The sequence below is a fragment of the Neofelis nebulosa genome, chromosome 3 (genome assembly GCF_028018385.1).
Source record: "Neofelis nebulosa isolate mNeoNeb1 chromosome 3, mNeoNeb1.pri, whole genome shotgun sequence".
Classification (NCBI taxonomy): domain Eukaryota; kingdom Metazoa; phylum Chordata; class Mammalia; order Carnivora; family Felidae; genus Neofelis; species Neofelis nebulosa.
This window is the reverse complement of record NC_080784.1, coordinates 35,852,942-35,869,044: the sequence shown is the minus strand read 5'-3', so window position 1 is coordinate 35,869,044 and position 16,103 is coordinate 35,852,942. Positions and strand designations below refer to the sequence as shown.

Here is a 16,103-nt window from a genome sequence, read left to right as displayed (position 1 = left end):
ACAACATTATTTTGTTCCTTTTAGTTGTTTTATTTGACCTTATGTGTGAATTCATTTCCTCTTTCTCTCTCTTGCACACACACACAAAACAAACACACACACATATTTACATTTAAGGGTTATATTATGAGCACACTTTTTAAAAATCAGGACATAGAGGGGAACCTAGTGGGCTCAGTCAGTAGAGCATGTGACCCTTGATCTCAGGGTCACGAGTTCAAGCCCCACACTGAGCATGGAGCCTACTTAAAAACAAACAAACAAACAAATAAATATCAGGATATGGGATCACATGTTAAGTAACGAATTTCTGACTTTAACCTGACAAGCTCACCCCAAAGGAGCTTGCCAGTGTCTCACAAAATACCAAAGAGTCATACAGAAAAAGAGAAAATAGCAGCACAGGAAATTGGGTCAGGGTCTCTCTGTTCAAAATGGCATCATGAGGACAGCCAAAGAAATATGATAGGAATAACTAGTAATGTTAATGGGTTTTTTGTTTTGTTTTGTTTTGTTTTTGGGGGGGGGAGGAGAGAGAGAATCTTAAGCAGTCTCCATGCTCAGTGCAGAGCCTGACATGGGGCTCAATCTCATGACCATGAAATCATGACCTGAACCAAAATCAAGAGTTGGACACTTAACTGGTTGAGACACACGGGCGCCCTTTAATGTTAACGTTCTAATCTTGAGGGTTGTATTGTGGTTACAGGAGAGAATGCTCTCATTTGTTGAAAACATACACTAAAGCATTCAGTCATTGATCATGTCAACAGCTCTTTTCCAAATGGTTCACGACAAGGGTTTTTGCAGTTTTTTGGAACTTTCCTTTAACATGAGAGTGTTTTAAATTAGAAAGTTAAATTAAATGAGAGAAAGAAAGAAAGAAAGAAGGAAAGAAAGAAAGAAAGAAAGAAAGAAAGAAAGAAAGAAAGAAAGAAAGAAAGAAAGAAAAGAAAAAGTTTAAAAAAAAAAACAGCTTATTTTGAGCGCAGTTCAATCGACGGTATCTAAACAAGGTAAAATGCAGACCTCTCCCACATAAAGCCTGCCAAGCATTTGGTGACATCTAAGCTCCCGTGTGTCCCTCATGTCCTCCCTGTTCCAGGCTGAGCCTCCTCTGAGTCCAGGGAATGAGGGGTCTCCTTTCTCTTCTCCCATAATGCTCTTCCCTCCTGTCTTTCCCGGTTCTCCTCCTCAGACTCTTTCCCTCATTTCATTATGAACATTTTCAAGAATTCAGTAGAGTTTAAAGACTTATATAATGAACTCCCATATATTTGCCACCTAGATTCTATAACCAAGACTTTGCCAAATCTGCTTTACTCCATATTTCTTTCCATATCCATCCCTCTGCCCATTCATCTGATGAAATTCAGTTGTAGATATCAGTACATTTCTCTTAATACTTCATATATTTCAATAACTAGGGTTCAATATTTGTTGACAGTTTTCTTCATGGTAAAACTTACAAAAAGAGAAATGCCCAGTTCTTAAGGGCACCACTCAAAGAGCTTTGAAAAATGCAATCGTGTGTGTAGCCCAAATGCCCTATGAGGTCATGATACATAAGCATTATTTCAGAAAATTGCCTCATGCTCCATCTTATCCTAATCTGCTATATGACTGCATGAGAAAATGGTCTTTATCAGATGTCCTAACATAATAGGAGCATTTAGCATGAACGGGGGATTCAATGTTGTTAAATGCTTTTTCTGCATCCTTTCATCTATTCATATAATTTTTCCTCTTATACTGTTAATATAGTGAAAAACACTGATTAATTTTTCAAATGTTAATCCAACACTTATTCCTGTGATTAACCCCAGTTGGTTGATATGTTATCTTATTTAAATATTGCTGAATTTAGTTCACTTTGGTTCAGGATGTTTGCATCTAATTTCAGGAGGGATATTAATTAGTATATTTCTTCTTTTGAAATGTTTTGTCAGGTTTTGGCATTAGGGCTGTGCTGGCTTCATAAACCACTGAAGAACTCCTATATTTTCTGAAAGAATTTGTGTAAGATTAGTGTTACTTCTTCCATAAATATTTATAGAATTTACCAGTGAAACAGCCCAGGCCTACAGTTTTCTTTGTGGTAAGTTTTTAAATAATGAATCCCAATTCATAACTAGGTACAAGATAATTCAGATTATACTTTCATTTTGTGTCCATTTTGCTAAGTAGTATTTTTCAAAGAATTTATACACTTTATCCAAGTTGTCTCATTTATTGGCATGAATTTGTTTGTAAGACCCCCTTTTTAAGATTTTGTTTTTAAGTAATCTCTATGCCCAATATGGGGGTCAAATTCACCACCCCAAGATCAAGAGTTGCACATTTCACCAACTGAACCAGCCAGGTGCCCTAGATCCCCTTGATATCATTTTAATGGATGCAGAATTTGTTGTGACATTAATCATTAATTCCTGATACTGGAATTTTGTGTTCTCTTTTTTCTTTTGTTAGTCTAGTTAGAAGTTTATTACTTTTGATGATCTTTCAGAAAACCAGCTTTCCATTTTGTCAGTAGTATTTTTTATTGTTTGTATCTGTGACATAATGGAAGTGTGTGTGGTGTGTGTGTGTGTGTGTGTGTGTGTGTGTGTGTGTGTATAGTCTCTACCCCTAGTTCCTGAAACAGAGAACCTGGAACTTTTATGACTTCCTCAGTGATGGGGGCGATAGGAGTGTCTTTTTTTCTGATGAGGCCACTCTAGGTGGGCTCCAGGACAGCTTCTGGGTGAAAGCTGGTCACTGAAAGACCAAGCCATGATAGAAGTTTGAAACTTTCAGCCCCTCACCCCCATTCTCTGGGGAAAGTGAGAGGGGTAGAGATTGAGATAATAATTGACAATGCACTGTGTGAGGAAGCCTCCATAAAATCCCAAGAGTATGGGGTTCAGAGAGCTTCCAGGTTGGTGAACACATCCATGTGCTGGGAGGGTGGTACATATCAACTCCACAGGGACAGAAGCTCCTGCACTCTGGACTCTTCTGGACCTCACCCAATGTACTTTATCTGTCTACTCATTTGTATCCTTTATAATAAATCGATAAACATGTTTCCCAGAGTTATTTAAGCTGTTATGGCAAATTATTGAATCTGAGGAGAGGGTCATGGGAACCCCCAATTTACAGCCAAGTCAGACAAAAGTGTGGATCACGTGGGAGCCCACTGCTTGTGATTGAAGTCTGAAGTGGGGATGGTCATGTGGGACCAAGCCCTTAACCTGTGGAGTCTGCGCCAACTCCTAGTAATCAGTGTCAGAATATTCTATTTCACTGATTTCTATGCTTGTTACTTCACTTGGTTTAAATTTATATTTATCTCTATGGCTGATTAATGCTGATCTTGAGGTCACAGATTTTATATATTTCTTCCTTTTCTTAACAGCTTTAGTGAGATATAATTTACACAATTAATAATTATGATTCTTTATATAAATCACTCATTTAAAGTATACATTTCAATTGTTATATCTAGAGAGTTACACAACCATCACTAGAATCAATTCTGGAATATTCTTTAACACCCAAAAGAAACGATTAGTAATCATACTCTGTTGCCTCTAACCCTCTGTCCCTTTAATAAAGGCACTGAAAGCTATACATTTTAATCTGATTGCTGGCTTTCACAGCATCTGACATATTTTGATGTGTTATATTTTCATTGGCATTTATTGAGAGAAGTTTTTACAGTTCCTTTTCTTCTTTGAATCATGGATAATTTAAAAGTGTGTTGCTTGATATACAGATTTTGGGGGTCTTCTTAGATATTGTTACTCATTTCCACTTTAGTTTCATTGAGTTAGAGAATGGTGCTTGTATGATTTCATGCGCTTACATTTAATTTAGACTTGTTTTATAGCCCAGGACGTGGTATATCTTAGTCAATGTACCATGTTCACTAGAAAAGAATGAATCTAAAGTAGATACTGCAGATGTGCTCTATGAATGTTAATTAAATCAACATGCTTTATAATGTTTAGATTTCTTATGACTCAATGAGTTTTCATGTAATCATTCTATCAACTGCTTATAAAGGGGTGTTATAATCTCCCTTTCATTCTGTAGATTTTTCCTTCATGTAGTTTGAAACTGTATGAGTTACATATACATATATGATTATTATGACTCCTTGATGAATTAATCTTGTTAATATTACAAAAAATTCACTCTTACAAAGCTGTAGAAATCAAAATGGTATGGTATTGGTATCAAAACAGATATGGCATAAAAACACGGATCAATGGAATGGAACAGAGAACCCAGAAATAAACCCAAACATATAAGATCAATTAATTCACTACAAAGGAGCCAAGAACATACAACGGAGAAAGGGCAGTCTCTTTAATAAATAATATTGGGAAAACTGGACAGCCACATGCAAAAGAATGAAACTTGATCACTATCTCATACCATACACAAACATTAACTCAAAGTGGATTAAAGACTTTGAACATAATACCTGAAGTCATAAAACTTCTAAAGAAAACATAGGTGGTAAGCTCCTTGACATAGATCTTGGTGATTAGTTTTTGAATCTGACACCAAAAGCAAAGGCAACAAGAGCAAAAATAAATAAGTGGGACTACATCAAACTAAAAAGCTTCTTCACAGCAAAGGTAACTATCAAGAAAATGAAAAGGCAACCTACCAAGTGGGAAAAGATACTTGCAAATCATATATCTGATATAGGGTTATTACCCAAAATATATAAAGAACACATACAGGGGCGCCTGGATGGCGCAGTCGGTTAAGCGTCCGACTTCAGCCAGGTCACGATCTCGCGGTCCGTGAGTTCGAGCCCCACGTCAGGCTCTGGGGCTGATGGCTCGGAGCCTGGAGCCTGCTTCCGATTCTGTGTCTCCCTCTCTCTCTGCCCCTCCCCCGTTCATGCTCTGTCTCTCTCTGTCCCAAAAATAAATAAAAAACGTTGAAAAAAAATTAAAAAAAAAAAAAAAAGAAAAAAAAAAAGAACACATACAACTCAATAGCAAAAATACAAACAATCCAATTAAAAAGTAGACAGATAAGCCCCACATTGGGTGAGCAAGAGCCCTGCTTTGGGTAAAACACAAGCCCTGGGTGAGCCCCGCTTCTCTCTCTCACTTTCTCTCTCTACCTCTGTCTCTCTCCCTCTCTCTTTATCTCTGACCCTCGCTCACTTGCGCCCTCTCTCCCTCTCAAAAAGTAAAATAAAAAGTAGAGCATCTGAACCACCATTTTTCCAAAGACAGAGACCAACAGAGACATGAAAAGATACTCAACATCACTAATAGAAATGCAAATCAAAATCACAATAAGGTATCACCTTACACCTGTTAGAATGGCTATTATAAAAACAAACAAAAAACAAGAAATAACAAGAACTGGCAAGGAAGTGGAGAAAAAAAGAAAACCCTTGTGTACTGCTGGTGGGACTGTAAATTGGTGCAGTCACTATGGAAAACAGTATGGAAATTCCTTTAAAAGTTAAAAATAGAAGCAACATATAATCCAGCAATCCCACTTCTGGATATTTCTCCAAAGAAAAGGAAAATGCTAAGTTGAAAAGACATATGCACACCCATGTTTGCTGTAATATTATTTACAATAGCCAAGACATGGAGGCAACTTAAGTGCTTATTCATTGATGAATGAATACGAAATTGAGGTACGTATATTATCTTGTATACATATCATGTATATATATAAATCCTGCCATTTGTGATAACATGGCTGGACTTTGAGGGCATTATGATCAACAAAATAAGTCAGAGAAAGACCAACACCATGTGATCTCACTTATATGTGGAATCTTAAAAAACAAAACAAACTTACAGACACAGCAAACAGATTTGTGGTAGCCAGAGGTGTGGTAGCCATGGGGAATGGATGAAATGGGTGAAGATGGTCAAAAGATATAAACTTCCAGTTATAAAATAAGTCCTGATGGTGTAATGTACAGCAGTGTGACTATAGTTAATAAACCGTATTGCATATTTCAAAGTTGCTAAGAGAGTAGACCTTAAAAGTTCTCATCACAAGAAAAAAATTGTAACTATGTGTGGTGATGGAAGTTAACTAGACTTATTGTGGTGATCATTTCACAATATACACAAATATCAAATCATTATGTCATACACCTGAACCTAATATAATGTCATGTGTCAATGATCTCTCAATTAAAAACAAAACACCACCACACATGCAGGAACCACACATGGGCCTGTTGCTGCTCTGGAGCCACTGAGTCCCCAGACCCCTTACGCTCCTGCTTTGTAAAAACCATTTCACACTTACTCTTCTCCTCCAGCACCTCCTCACTGCTTTTCAGTCTCAGCAAATGACTTTACTTCTTAACCTCAAGGAGAAAGTAGCTCTCTGTAGAAAACTTCCATGGGCTCCATTCAGGGAATCTCCCCACGCATTTGGCTTCAGTGTCCACACCCTCTGCCTCCCCTTCCATTAGGACAAATAAAGTTCCTTCTTTTTTTCTCAGGATGTTCTTTGTCTTGAAGTCAACTTCATCTGACATTAAGATGGCCACAGCAGATTTCTTACCTCTACTATTTGAATGGTATATCTTCTTCCATCCTTTTATTTTCAATATATCTGTGTCATGCTTTTAGATTGTGTCTTTAGGGATGCCTGGGTGGCTCAGTTGGTTAAGGTTAAGCATCCAACTTCAGCTCAGATTGTGATCTCACGGTTAGTGAGTTCGAGTCCTGAACTGAGCTCCCATTGGGCTCTGCACTCACAGAGCCTGCTTGGGATTCTTGCTCTCTCCTCTCTCTCTCTCTCTGCCCCTCCCCTGCTCACTCTTTCTCTCAAAATAAATAAAAACTTAAAAAAAATTGCATCTCTAATTGACATTATGTAGTTGGTCTCACTCTCTCATTCCTCTAACCTCTTCTACTTTTGAATTGCAGTGTTTATGGGATTTATAGTAAACATAAAAATTAATATGGTTGAAATAGCTGTATAAGTTACCATTTGTTTTGTTTGTCCAGTCTTTCCCCCCCATGTTCCTCCTTCCCTGCATACTTTGATGTTAATTATTTTTTAGAATTCCATTTTATATGTGTATTGGCTTTACATCTATACATATTTTCATCATCTCTATTTTTTTTTTTTAATTTTAAGTAGGCTCCATACCCAGTTGGGGCTTGAACTCATGACCCTGAGATTAAGAGTTGCATGCTTTGGGGCGCCTGGGTGGCGCAGTCGGTTAAGCGTCCGACTTCAGCCAGGTCACGATCTCGCGGTCCGTGAGTTCGAGCCCCGCGTCAGGCTCTGGGCTGATGGCTCGGAGCCTGGAGCCTGTTTCCGATTCTGTGTCTCCCTCTCTCTCTGCCCCTCCCCCGTTCATGCTCTGTCTCTCTCTGTCCCAAAAAAAAAAAAAAAAAAAAAAAAAAAAATGTTGAAAAAAAAAAAAGAGTTGCATGCTCTACAACTGAGCCAGCCAGGTGCCACTATACATATTTCCATCATGAATATACAATTGGTATACGTAGTAAAATACACGACCTTAATTGTTTTCAGTCTATTGACAGGCTCTTAAAAAGAGATTATTGAGGAATAATTGACATGTGATAAACTGCACATCATTAAATTACACAATTTGATAGATTTTGACATATGCATCTGTGAAATGCCACCACAATCAGCCTAATGACCATGTCATCACCCCTAAAGTTTCCTCTTGCCCCTTGATAATCCTCCCTTCTGCCCTGACCCTTTTGGACCCAGGGAACTATTGATCTACTTTCTGTCACAATAGAATAGCTTGAAGTTTGTAGATTTTCACATAGGTGGAATCAGAGAGGATGTATTCCTTTCTCTCTGTTTTCTTTCACTCCAAATTATTATTTTGAAATTCATACATGTTGTTCTGTATATCAATACTTCATGCCTTTTCATTGCTGAATTTCATAGCATAATATTAGTGTAAAAAGTAAGAGACTTACAAGATAGATCAATTCATTACCGCTTCCCATTCTTTTTGCAGTAGCTGTTCTAGGAATTGCCTATATACATGTTATAAACCACACAAACAATGTAACAATATTTGTATATATTTTTAAGAAATTAAGAGGATATAACAGTCCTTTACATTTGGTTCATATTTTCTATTTCTGGTGATCTTTCTTTCTTCCTTTCTCAACATGTACATTTCCAGTTGTTGTCATTGTTCGACCTGAAACCTTCATTCAGTCTTCTGGCAATGAAATGCTACTACTGTCTCCAAAATCACATTCATAGTCCTAATTCTTAAGCCCTTTTCTACCAATTTACTCTTTGACTTTGTTTTTTTTGTTCGTTTATTTTTGAGAGAGAGAGAGAGCGTGAGTGCAGGAGGTGCAGAGAGAGAGGGAGACAAGTGGCCTCCATGCTGACAGCAGAGAACCCAATGTGGGGCTTGAGCCCACAAACTGTGAGATCATGATCTGAGCTGAAGTTGGATGCTCAGCTGACAGAGCCACCCAGGTGCTCTTTGACTTTGTTAATGACCTCTGCCACCTCTCAGGTTAGGAAACCTGGGCTACTGAACTCAATTCATCCCCTGACAGTGTTATCATAATTGTTTCCCTCACATCAGTGTCACCTGCCACTTTCCTTTTCAGGCTGATACAACCTAAACACTTACCCTAACCACTAAGACATGTACCAAAAGCTCCTCAGGCCACATCTGAGTTCACACATCTCGTCCCCCATCCAAAGAGCAAACAATTTTATTTTCATAAACAAATATCTGTAATGGTGCTAGTGTGATCAGGGCTCACCCACTGAAAAGTTGACACCTGGCTCCTGGAGCTCATGGATCTGGGCAGTTCCTCTGGATGATATTCACTGACCTCTTTTCTATCCTCAACCTACCTGTCATATTTCCCACCACCCACATTAAATATACTCTACAACAGGACAAGATCATGTCAGTGTCAGTACAGAGAACTAGAGCCCAAGCCACCCACTCACCTGGGGAAGGCATGTCTTGAGCCTGGTGATCAACACTGTAGAAGGAGCATCAGTGACATGACATGGGCCTTCCTTTCCTTATGAAAGATCCAGGTCACAGGGAGCTGAGGCAGACACACAGATAACAAGGTTGACAACAGTGAAAAGGGCTTGGAGGGGTTGCCCAGGCAGAGGTGACAATGCCATGGGTGTAGGGACACTAGTGGACATAGAGGGGAAAGTCCACAGGAACAGGATCAGACAAGAGAGAAGTCAAAGTAATGGGCAGAGTAGAGGATAAGCCATTCTAGTTTGTGGTTATCTCTGCTTCTGGAGACCGAGGGTGTAGCCAGAGATCAACTGTGCCAACTTGTAGACGTGGGCTCATGGTTCGGCGTATGTATAAGAGAGGGAGGCAGAAAAACAGAGCTTGGCACATGTTAAGTGCTGTTTGTAAGTACATGTTGTGACTGGTATAAACATTAGCCACAAGGTTGACTTTAATTAAAATCACATCCTCCAGGCCAGCAATATTATAACCTGGGATCTTGCAACAACTCTGTCAGAGTCCAAATACAGGTGAATAACATTCCCCAACACCATCGCAGCCTCTCTGGAGATGGGATAAGGTGAGGATGACGAGACCCCATGCTATTTTCCTTTAGTTATTTAGGTCCTTGATCTCATCTCCTCCACCACACTGTGAGCTCCCAGGACTAGGATAAACATGGGTCATTTGTTTCCCTCCCCAAGGGCCCAGACTTTCCCTGAGTAAAGGGCTTGTTAGCTGCTTGGCGGGTTAATAAGAACACCTTCTCTTAGGAAACAAAGAAGGTGAGCCTAGGGATGGCCTTGTTGCAATCCCTAAGGAAAGTTTCCAGGCTGCAGCACAGGGAGGGGACCCAAAGGGAGCCCTGTGACTTCTGTTGAGGAGACACAGGCAGGAGTTCCAAGAAGCTGAATGCAGTGCAGAGGGCTGGAGAAGATGCTGAACAGAAAGTGTTCTGCAGATGTCCAGTGTCTGGATGTGTGCTCATCTGTGCATGCATGACAGGGACCCACCCAGGCAGAGAAGAGACCATCAGAAATCAGCAGGCTGGACAAGGGTTGAGGCTTGCCCAGGTCTTGGAATTGTTTTTGCTCCCATTCATCAGAATGGATGAACTGCATAAAGGGATGCCAGCTGGTTATCAGAAGTTTATTATTAGAGTCTTAGTAGTTAAAATTAGCCCAAGTAAGGTAACTGTATCCCAAGCCATAAAGTTTAAAAGGTAGTATCAGATGATCCAACTGATACTCAGTTTTCTTAATTTTGATGACAATAATACCCAACACTCTTTAAATGAATACTACAAAGTTCAATTCCCAACAAAGTAAATTTAACAACGTCTACTATTTAATAAAAAATTACCAGACATCAAAAATGGCAAAAAAAAAATCTCCATAAACAGGAAAAATTCAATCAATAGAAACAATCAAGAAAAATGAGAGAAATAATGGAATTTAAATGAAGAACTTAAAACAGCTAATCTAAATCTTTTAATATTCTTCAGTGTATTAAATCTCCTGAATACGATCAGGAGGAAATGGCTGGTATTAAAAACATCAATGAAACTTCTAGATATTAAAAAAGTACAATGTCTGTAATTAAAGATACACTGAATGGGATTAAGAGCAAATTAGATACTGCATAATGTCAGTGAGTTTGTAGACAGAGCAATAGGAAGACCCAAAATGAAACAAAGAGAAAAAATAAGGGAAAAATGAACAGATCCTATATTAGCTCTGAAATGGTATCAAGGATTTAACATATATGCAATTGGAGACCCAGTAAAGGAAAAAAAAATGGGCAAAATATTTGAGGAAATAATGGTCAAAAATTTTCCAAATTGGATATAAATTATAAAGCCAAAGGTCTAAGAAATCCAACCAACTGCAATATAAAGAAAACCACACTCTGATGGTTAATTTTATGTGTCATCTTGACTGGATCACAGTGTGTCCAGATATTCAGCTAAATACTATTTCTGTGTGTGTCTGTGAGGGTGTTTCCATACGAAACTGACATTTGAATTGGTGGCTCAGTGAAGCAGTTTGCCCTCCCAAAGTGGGTGAGCATCATGTAATCTTTCGAGGTCCTGACTACTAAAGCTGTGATGTCCATCTTCTCCTGCCCTTGGAACTTCTGGTCCTTAGACCTTCAATCTAAACTAGAATCTACATATTGGCTCCTCTGGTTCTCAGGGCTTCAAACTCTGACTGAATTAAACCACTTGCTTTCCTGGTTCTCTAACTGTCATCAGATTGTGAGACTTTTAAGCTGCCATAATTGGTGACCAGTCATCTGCAGCCCTCAGAAGCTTTTCAGAAGCTCCTGCCTCCACCTCAGGGAGCCCATACCAAGGGGCCAATACAAGCAGGTGGCAGCCACTGCCAGGGTGGAAACCATGTGGCCCTGTGACCCTCTCAACATCCTCCCTGAGGATGTGATTTGTCCTCCCACACAGCCTCACAGAAGTGCCCACACAGCCCTCAGCAGTTAACAAAGGGCCCTGCAGGCTTTCTTCTCTTCCCCATTCTACACTTGAAGAAGCAGGGCCACACCAGGGTCCCAAAGCTGGAAAGGAGCAGAGCAGGGCCACTGTGTCCAGCTCCAATATCAGAGCCCATTCAGCCTAACTGAGCTTCTGAGCCTCTGAAGCTCACAATTCCTACTGTCATAGAGAGAGGGAGCTGGAAGGAAAAGACCTAGAATAGAAGTGGGACCATTCTAGCACATGCAGAGTAAAGACGTAGGGTTAGGAAAGAGCTCAGCATTGGGTCCCAACTGATGTAATCCTTCCAACAGCCCAAGGACATGGGTGACATCTCATTACAGGTAGAGCTGTGGCCAGTAACTGGCCCCAGGTGACATAGTTCAGGTGAACGACTGGGATTCCACTCCCCTGCCACCTAATCAAGGTATCTTGATCATCTACTCCCAGAAATCTCATGGATCCTTGTAAACCTCTGTTAGCACCAAGGAATCAAAACCACAATGGTAGTGCATCATTTTGTACCTCTTAGACTAGCAAAGAATGAAAGTTTAGTGTAACAAGGGTAAAAGGAAACAGGCACAATGCATTCCTTTTTTTAAAATTGAGGGTTATTGTGTGGCTTAACATGTGATCTATTCTGAAGAATGTTCCATGTGTACTTGAAAAGAATGTGTATTCCACTGTTTTTGGACAAAATGTTCTGATATAGCTGTTAGGTCCACCTGGTCCAATGTGTCATTCAAAGCTACTGTTTCTTGTTGATTTTCTGCCTGGATGATCTATCCCCTGATGTAAGTAGGGTGTTAAAGTTCCCTACTATTATTGTATTACTGTCAATTTCTTCCTTTATGTCTGTTAATGGTAGTTACACGTATTTGGGTGCTTCCAAATTGGGTTCATAAATATTTACAATTGTTACAACCTTTTGTTGGATTGTTCCCTTTATCATTATGTAGTGTCCTTCTTTGTCTCATTACAGTCTTTGTTCTAATGTCTGTTTTGTCTGTTGCAAGTACTGCTACCCTGGCTTTCTTTTCTTTTCTTTTTTTTTTTTAACGTTTTATTTTATTTTATTTTATTTTATTTTATTTTATTTTATTTTATTTTATTTTATTTTATTTTTGAGACAGAGAGAGACAGAGCGTGAACAGGGGAGGGGCAGAGAGAGGGAGACACAGAATCTGAAACAGGCTCCAGGCTCTGAGCTGTCAGCACAGAGCCTGACGCAGGGCTTGAACTCACAGACCATGAGATCATGACCTGAGCTGAAGTCGGACGCTTAACCTACCGAGCCACCCAGGCGCCCCTACCCTGGCTTTCTTTTCACATTCATTTGCATGGCAAATATTTTTCCAACCCTTCACTTTCAATCCACATGGGTCTTTAGGTCTGAAGTGAGTCTCTTGGAGACAGCACATAGATGGGTTTTGCTTTTTAATCCATTTCAGTCCTTCTATGTCTTTTGATTGGAGCATTTAGTCTATCCACACTTAAAGTAATTATTGAGAGGTATATACTTACTGCCATTTTGTTACTTGTATTATGGTTGCTTTTGTAGTTCTTCTGTTCCTTTCTTCTTCTCTTTCTTCTCTCTTCCCTTGTGGTTTGATGGCTTCCTTTATTGTGCTTGGATTCCTTTCTCCTTGATTTTTGCATATCTATTATAGGGTTTGAGTTTGTGGTTAGATTAGATTCATATATAATGTATAGCAGTCTATATTAATTGATGGTCACTTAAGTTTGAGCCCATTCTAAAAGCACTAAATTTTTATTACTCCCCCATCATATTTTATGTATATAATGTCACACTTTACTTCTTTTTATTTTGTGGATCCCTTGACTGACTTTTGTAGATATAATTGAATTTACTGCTTTTGTGCTTTAACTTCCATATTAGTTTTATAAGTGATTAATCTACTACTTGCATTATATATTTGCACTTACCTATGAATTTTTTTCCTTTTATAACTTTCTTACTTCTGATTATGAACTTTTGTTTCCACTCAAATAAGTCCCTTTAACATTTCTTGTAAGGTTGGTTCAGTGATGATGAACTCCTTTAACTTTTGTTTGTCTGGGAAACCCTATCTCTCCTTTATTCTGAAGGATAACCTTGCTGGGTAGAGTATTCTTGATTGTGGCTTTTCTTCCTTTCAGTACTTTGAATATCATGCCTCTCCCTCTGGCCTGCAAAGTTTCTGCTGAAAAATCAGCTGATAGCCCTATGGGGTTTCCCTTGTATGTAACTGTTTCCTTTGCTGCTTTTAAAATTCTTTATCACTACTTTTGCCATTTTAATGATGTGTCTTGGTGTGGACCCCCTTGGGTTAAATTTGTTGGGGGCTCTCGGTGCTTCCTCAATCTGGATGCTTACACTTATGCATGTGTGATGTGAGTGTAAAACTGGAACAACTCTCTTTTGGAGAAGAATTTACCGATATAAAAACAAAATCCTAAAATCATTTTTTATATCAATACAAGTGTAATTACTATCATGACGTTGGAATTAGCAAAACCAAAGCCAGTGTATAATCTAAGCAGCTACGCATAAAAGGGAAGAATAAAATAATCTTTGGTTCTATCATGCAATAAAATACCACTGTTTAAAAAATGAAGATAAATATGAATGTACTGACATAAAACGGCTAATGTAATTTGTTATTAGCTTCATAATTTTAAGAAGTGCATCTTAAATGCATAGAAAAAGGCAAGACTTATGGGAGGCTAACAGGCGTGTTTGGGCTTACATTCCCCAAACCATCAAATCTAGATTTTTGACCTTGTCTACATAGGTCATCCTTACATTTATCCTGGAGTAATACAGCCTTACTAAAATAAGCCATTCATCATGCAGTGTAAACACAGGCCCTACCTAATATAAACTGATATTTTAAAAATAAATTCTGAAATATTACTGCTTTTCTGAATTTTTTGCTGATTTATTCAATGAAAACATTTACAATTTTATGATTTCTATAACCTTGATTTGGGTTTGTCTTTTTTTTTTTTTTAACGTAAAAGTAACCTTGAAAAGGGTAATTGGCTGGAGTTTCCACTAACTTGGAAAGTAATTCCAAGTATGCATATATTTCCATAATAAGTGTCTTCAGGATGCACATCCTTACCAGTTTCATTCTCAAAATCAAAATCAAAATCAAAATAAAAACAAGAGCTTCACACCAGCCTCCTAAACTAAGATAGATCTTGGGTCCTGCTGTATGATTATTGGTGGTTTACCTTGTGAGCCCTGTATGCATTCCTATGGATGGAAGTGACTGGAAAAAAATCGGTAAATTGCTCACAGTGGCCACTCAGGGGAACTGAATCAAAGGTAGGTGGGAAAGTTGCTTTTCTGTAAAAATTGATTGGAAAAATAGACACAGTTTGCATGTTTTAGAATGTAAACTGTTAACCTTAAATATAAAACTATTAGCTATTTTACCAGCAAAAGCTGGGTTTATTTGAGGATAACAGATAATTGCAATCCAGAACAAGAAAGCCAGGGTAAAACCATAGGCAGCTTCCCCCAACAAAGTTGGAGAATGCTCTTTTATAGAGGAAAGCAGGAAGTTGGGAAAGTTCTTATAAATGCAAAGACTACTGGAGTAAACTGGGAGCTGAAAGTATAGTGGCTGTCCATCAGTTGTGGCTCTCATTGGCTAGGCTGGTGGGCTGCCTTCCAGCCTCCTACTGGAATAGCGAACTACTATCCACTTCAAGGTCTGTCTCTTCCTGTTGAGTCTGCAGTTAAGGAGGAGTGGTAGGGCATGAGAGTTTTTCTGGCTGAACCTCCTGACTCCGTTTTAGTGAGGTTTCCCTTTATTAATTTTCACAAAACAGAGGCATAAAGAAGAAAGGAAAGGGAAAGGAAGAGAAAGGCCACATCAAGTCTTGCTAATGTCAACCTAAAATTGTCAAGAAGCAATAATTTAAGCAAAAGAATTTATTTAGGATCAAAGAATTGCCATTCGGGGCACACATATTTGGGTAACAACCCAATAATGTCCCACGAGGGAGCAAAAATTAGGGGTTTCTAAAGACAAGAAAAAGTTGTTTGTTGCCTACAAGAATTTTTATTGTGTTGAAAGGACTTCCACTAACTCCATTTTTACCTCTGTCTGTACTTTCTAATTGATTAAATTCTTTCCAGCGTATCTTTTTCTGCCCCAGCTTATCTTCTAACTCAGGCAAAAGACCCCACTGGCTAAGCATCCCATGACAAAAACCAATCTACCCCTCAAGCAATAAAGACTCCATGTGATTGACTCCAAGAAAGTGATGGACTTGACCTTTACCACAGGCATGAACATATCCACTAACCTTTGCCCCACATTTTCTTTACAGAATTTTCAGCACTTTGGGGACTGTTTTGGGGACACTAGTCCACTACCTTCCTAGTGTTGGGTCTCACTGAAATAAATTCCTTTCTTGTTTCACCACTCCCGGTCTCTCTGCCTTTGGATTTTGTTAGCAGGGAGTGGCTGAATCTTGCACCCTTGGGCCACAGCTATAGTGTTGGTGCCAGAAAGCTAATCTTGGCTAAACATAATTGGTTGCTAGGGCTATCAATAAGCAAAAGTCCTTTACTATAACAAGTTGTAGGTGTTCTTGCAGAATCCTTGG

General features: G+C 38.9%; 1 long non-coding RNA gene across 4 annotated transcripts in view; it reads right to left on the bottom strand.

The window, feature by feature from the left end:
- Nucleotides 1-16,103, bottom strand: part of LOC131506600 (uncharacterized) — a 51,611-nt gene that overhangs the window by 1,077 nt on the left and 34,431 nt on the right. For 3 of the 4 annotated variants that reach the window (XR_009259060.1, XR_009259058.1, XR_009259061.1), the window contains 3 exons: nucleotides 13,002-13,138; nucleotides 8,961-9,068; nucleotides 5,827-5,913 (listed from right to left, as the gene is read on the bottom strand). This is a non-coding gene — a long non-coding RNA (uncharacterized LOC131506600). The remainder of the gene's footprint in view (nucleotides 1-5,826; nucleotides 5,914-8,960; nucleotides 9,069-13,001; nucleotides 13,139-16,103) is intronic. The other variant, XR_009259059.1, reaches the window with a different exon arrangement.